A 6000-nucleotide genomic window follows, 5' to 3' on the forward strand; every position below is an offset into this window, starting at 1 on the left:
AACTGAGAAGACTGAAGAAAGAGAAGAAAACATTGTTAGGAATTAAAAAGGAGCATAACTATTAAAACTACAGGGATTAAACAGATAATAATAGGGCATTGTCTACAAATTTATGGCAATAAACTTTAATATTTAGAGATAATGGATGAATTATCACAAAATATAACTCACCAAAATTGATTTAAGAAAAAGTAGAGAACCTGGATAGCCTGATATAATAACTATTAAAGGAATTGGAATAGTTGTTTAAAATCTTACCACAAGGAAAACAGGACGAAGTGGTTTAGCAGAAGGATTTTACTAAATAGCCAAGAAATAGAGCCAATGTTAAATGAATTTTTCCAGAGAATTGAAAAAGAATGAATACTCTCCAACTCACTTTTTCAAGCTGGCATAATATTGACCCCAAAATAAGACATGGCTGGCACATGATAGGAAAATTAAAGACTAGCTGCTCTCATGAACATAGTTTCAAAAATCCTAAACCAAATTTTAGCCAACACAATCCAGTAATATATCAAAGATATAATACATTATAGCTAAGTTGGGTTTCTCCCAGGAATACAAAGTTGGTTTAAAAAATTGATAGGACCAAGACAAGGATGCCCACTATCATCATTCCTACTCAATCTTCTATTGGAATTCCTACTTAGTACAGTAAAACAAGAAAGAGAAATAAAATACATTAAAAATTGCACAGGAAGAAACAAAACAATCATTATTTGTGTAATCTTAAATGGATAGGATTATCCATTTAGTAGAAAACCCCAAAGACTCTAACCAGTTTTCTGGAAACTAAATTGACACACAGAAGCGATTTTTATATACCACCAACTGTTAAAAAGAGTAACTTGAAAAACATATTCACAATAACATCAAAACATCAAAATCTAAGACATATATGTGTGTATGTGTATATATAGATGTATATGTGTGTGTATCAAACCCTACATGCATAAAATTATTAAATTCTAATAAAAATATTTTAAAAAACCTAATAAATAGAAAATTGAACCGTATTCTTCAACAGGAAGATCATATAAAGTCATCAACTTTCTCCAACTCAGAATTCCCTGGGGTGCCTCTGGATAGTTCCATGCCCAGTGATAATAGCACATGGGCAATTGCAATAACCCAGTCTTGAAAGGCAACCAGGAATTTAGTTCCCTCAGAGATGGAGGACTGGGTCACCCCCCTGAGGGAAGCACTGGAGGGAAGTTCTGACCCAGCGAAATCTACACTAGGTGGTTAAGGAGAGAGATGATGAATATCAATTAATGCAGGGGTCCCCAACCTATGGCGAGTTGTATAATTATTTCATTATATATTACAATGTAATAATAATAGTAATAAAGTGCACAATAAATGCAATGCGCTTGAATCATCCCAAAACCATCTCCTGAGTCCCTAGTCCATGGAAAAATTGTCTTCCATGAAAACGGTCCCTGGTGCCCAAAAAGTTGGGGACTGCTGAATTAATGGCCTCAGGACCAACTATAGCAGCAAGGACTACACTAAATCCACTTACTGTTAAGCCTTTAATTCTTTTCTCTTTTTCAGGTAATTGCAGCTTAAACCTTGAAGAATCAGTGATAGGGTAGAGTGAACATAGTGTGAGGCTAGAGTGGGTCAGAGTGGTGTAAGGGGTACACTGTTGCAGACACTAACAGGGCTCCACCCAAATCCCTGTAACCTGTCCTGGACAGCTTCTGTGCAAAATGATCGGTTCCTACATGTTTCTGCCTGGGGGCATGTCTCAGTGGCAAACTTGGGACAAGGCTTAAGTAGGAGGGAATTGCTGCCCTAGGGATGGCTTTCAGCTGATTTAGGACAGAAGTTGGTAGATAAATAGCCCAGTTTCCTCCGGGGTGGGTAAGTCTGATGTGTACTTTTACACTGTCTTTCAGAGTTCCCAGCAGGAATAAGCCCCAGTTGCTCATAGTGGCATCCTGCTTACAAACACACACTTGATCAGCTTTGCTTCCTTCCAGCTCTCACTTCCTCACTCCTTCGCAGTGCTTCCTGGTACCACCTCCCTAATAATCTCCTTATACTCAAATCTTTGTCTTAGGAGCTACTTTGGGGGCTGGTGGGGATTAAACTAAAACAAAATCCAAACGTTCAATAGTAGAATGGGTAAACTAAGGTATTGTTGTAAAATGGAATACTGTGCTACAGTAACAGGGCAAGAGCTAAATACATCAACACAATGTTGAGTGGAAGAAGCAAGTTAAAAAAAAATACCTACCGTGTGATTCTATTTATTTAAAATCTTTAAAAAGGCAAAACTAAATAAAATATTATTTAAGGATATGTACAGGATGGCAAAACTGCAAAGAAAAGCATGAGAATGATTATTATAAAAGCCCAATGGTTGCCTCTGGGGAACAAAGAGGGCTTTTAAGTTACTGGTAATGTTCTGTTTCTTAACCTGGTTGTTGTGTACACCAATTTTTTTGTCATATTATTATTTCTTAAATTATATATATATTTTTATTTATGTTTTCTGTATTTAACATATTCCACAATAAACAATTTTTAAATGCTGTCAAATTAGGTATGTGAAAAAACGGAAGGGAGATTGTAATCAACCAACCAATTGATCATTAAGTACAAGGATTTTGCACTCAGATTGCTTTGCAAGTTTTCCATTCCACTTTAATGAAACCAGAAATTGAAATCATAGAAAATGCATTATGTATGTGATTCACGCAAGAAAGACTTCAAAGAGGCTTGGCCCTAACATCAAAAGATCTGTGAATGATGGTACTTTTATAAGCTTTAAATTCAAAAGAAAATTTTAAATTTTATGTTTTAAGTTAAAACATGTATATGTATATGTAATATAAGTATATACATATATATAATTCTGATTAATCCAATTTTATTTTTCTTTCTTAAATTGATCAACTACCAGTTCTAGTCACATCATATAAAGAGGACATCTATTCTCTTAAACATTAAGGAAATGAACTAAAGATTGCATAGGGCTTTGTTTGAGAACTAATGAGAGGTGAGGATAAATGGCACAGAGGTTATGTATGTTTAAAAAATAAGCTTGAGTTTTAACATTTATTCCTGAAAAATATGAAACTTAAATATTAAGAAAGATTATCTCCAATATGAATGAATATAACATTAAATAATCTTCAAAGTAGTTTTTACTCATTACTCATTCATATACTAACCTGAAAGCAACAAGTTGCTTTCTAAAGCGCTGAAGAAAAAGTTAAGTATATATGAATGGTGAGAGAGACAGAGAGACACACAGAGGGGAAGAGATCACCCCCATTTATATATAATGTGTGTCTTCATTTGTATAATTCTGCCTTTCAACACTTACTGGAAAAATAGAAGATTATTCTACATCTGGTCTTTTGGTTACAGTTAGTGGGGCATTTTTTTTGTCAATCTTTGGAGTGATCAGAAGGTTTGAAGGATGTCTTAATCCTACTCTGAGTGTCAAAGTAGATGTCTTTGTTCATTTCACAAAATCAAATGAGAGTGGTGTTGTGAGGATTAGATTTTGACAATTCGATCCAGATGACCACTTCATTATGGAAAAATATTCTGCGTCCTTTATCTAATCCAGAAAGTATATTCATAGAGAAGGCACTATAGCTACGCTATAATACAGTTGGAAATATTAAAAATAAAGGTTATAAGAAGAAACACAGCTGTTAAAGGGCAGTGACTGAGTAAATTCATTTGAGTGTTACATGTCTATGATGATGTGGATTATTCAAGATTTTTTGCAAAACTCATTTCAAAGATTCTCACTTTAGCATTTCAAAGGTAGTGGATAATATTTGAAAAAAAAAGTTTCACTTCTATTAAATACGATAATAATAGGGTTTGAGAGCTAAATATGCAAAGGCTTATAAAATGATGTATACCAGAGAGTTCTGAATGTCAATTGTGTGCACAGATGTCTCAGTTGGGGCATAAAATATTGGCATGTTTCATAGTTTTTCTTTCCTGAAGAAGTTATTTACACTTCTACAGTGACATGAGTTCCTTATGTGACATAGAGAAAAACTGATAATCTCAAAAAAAGATGGATAAAGATTTGGATCTCCAAATCTAACTGACCCTGGAAGTGAGTTATTAAGCAAATAAGACATTGCACATGTGTGCAATAAACATGTGTGTTTATTTCCTTTTATTTCAAAAATTCAAAACATGTTAAGGCATATTTCACCTCAAAGAAGTATGTTCAATCTATTTTAAGTTTTGAAGTTAAAACATGTGGTGCTTCATTCAGACAGTCCAGATTTTTAAAAGAAAGTTCCTTTAACTATACCATTTTTCCGAAGATATGATGCTTCTCTTCCCTTTGCAATATAAAGTCAGAGACCACTTTGTGAATTTTTCTTATTAGTCTTTAATAACACAAGTGGATTCAGACATTGTGGAGACTTGATTAGAGAGTTAGACTTTTTACCTCTCTGTATAGTTCTTTCTCTTGAAACTGTGCCTCCCAAAGTATATTTCATGAAATACTAATTCAGGGTTTTGCAACATACACTCAAAGGGATTCCAGTGTTATTATAGAAAATACTAGAGCCCATTTAGAGATGTATAAAAGACTTGGTGTTTTGGAAATTTACTCCAGCAAACAAAACTGCTTAACTTATTTTAAAACTGGAATTTTCTAAATTTATTTGACCTTTTTCACATAATCCTAATTGATATCGTATGGTAGAGTTAGGCAAATGCTGTTCTGTGTAATTTAACCTAAGAGTGTATTCTGGCTGACCTTCAAATAATATTAATTTCTATAAAATGCAAATATTGATATATTTGGATATTCAATGAAAAGATACTGTATACATAATAGTTTTAAAAAAAAAACCTAACATTTTACTGATTTGTCTTCAAGATCAACACCGATCTTTCTGGAGATTACTTTTGTTTGTTTGCTTTGCCTGACTACAATAGCACAGAAACTGAAGAACTTTCAGGAGCACGGCTTCGCACAACATAGGATACTTTTTAGGTAATAATGATATCAAGAAACTAAAGTTTTAAAATGAGAGGGCCAGAGTAGGGAAAACCACCTCACATTTTGTTGTGTTAGAGGAAAGAATTTGGAGCAGCGTGCATTGCCAGCTGTATTTAAAAGACTGCATTTGAGGGTTAAGGCATAAAACAGGATAAGGGCATACTGGTCTGTGTTCTAAGAATATGAACTAAGTAATCTTTGAGAAAAACTTAAGAGGACAAAAGTAGGAGAGATTTTTGTGGACATAGTATCTACTTTGAAACTTCTGATTGTCTTTTTAACTGTTAGTACTGTTTATTTCCCCCTTTTTGTCTTAGATGGGTTTTTTCTTTACCAGCTCTTCCTAACATCATGCATTGATAGTACATTCATAACATTTTGTTATTTTATTATTTTAGCTATTTAATTTTTTAGTCCTCTAGTTGTAACTATTTTGTTATACAGTAGTCCCCCCTTATCCACAGGGGACATGTTCCAAGACCCCCCAGTGGATGCCTGAAACCGTGGACAGTAACAAACTCCCTTCTATATGTTGCACAAATTTCTTTTTCATTTTTCACAATTTCATGAACAGATTTGTTGTTACCATAGATCTTAGCAACCTCAGAATATGATTTTTTTCCTTCCCTATCAAGTTGAAAACTTTCACCTTTTCACTTAAAGGAAGCACTTTATGGCTTTTCTTTGGCATGTCTGAATTGCCAGCATCACTACTCTTGCTCTTTGGGGCCACTATTAAGTAAAACAGGGGTTACTGAACACAAGCACTATGATACCATGACAGTCCATCTGATAACCAAAACTGCCACTAAGTGACTGATGGGCTGGTGGCATAGACAGCACGAAAACGATGGGAAAAAGAATGATTCATGTGCTGGGTGCACTCAGAACAGCACACAATTTAAAACTTATGAGTTGTTTATTTCTGGAATTTTTCATTTACCATTTTTGGATCACAGTTGACAATGGGTAATTGAAACTGGAAAGTGAAACTA

Source organism: Eulemur rufifrons, chromosome 6 (assembly GCF_041146395.1).
Source record: "Eulemur rufifrons isolate Redbay chromosome 6, OSU_ERuf_1, whole genome shotgun sequence".
Classification (NCBI taxonomy): Eukaryota; Metazoa; Chordata; class Mammalia; order Primates; family Lemuridae; genus Eulemur; species Eulemur rufifrons.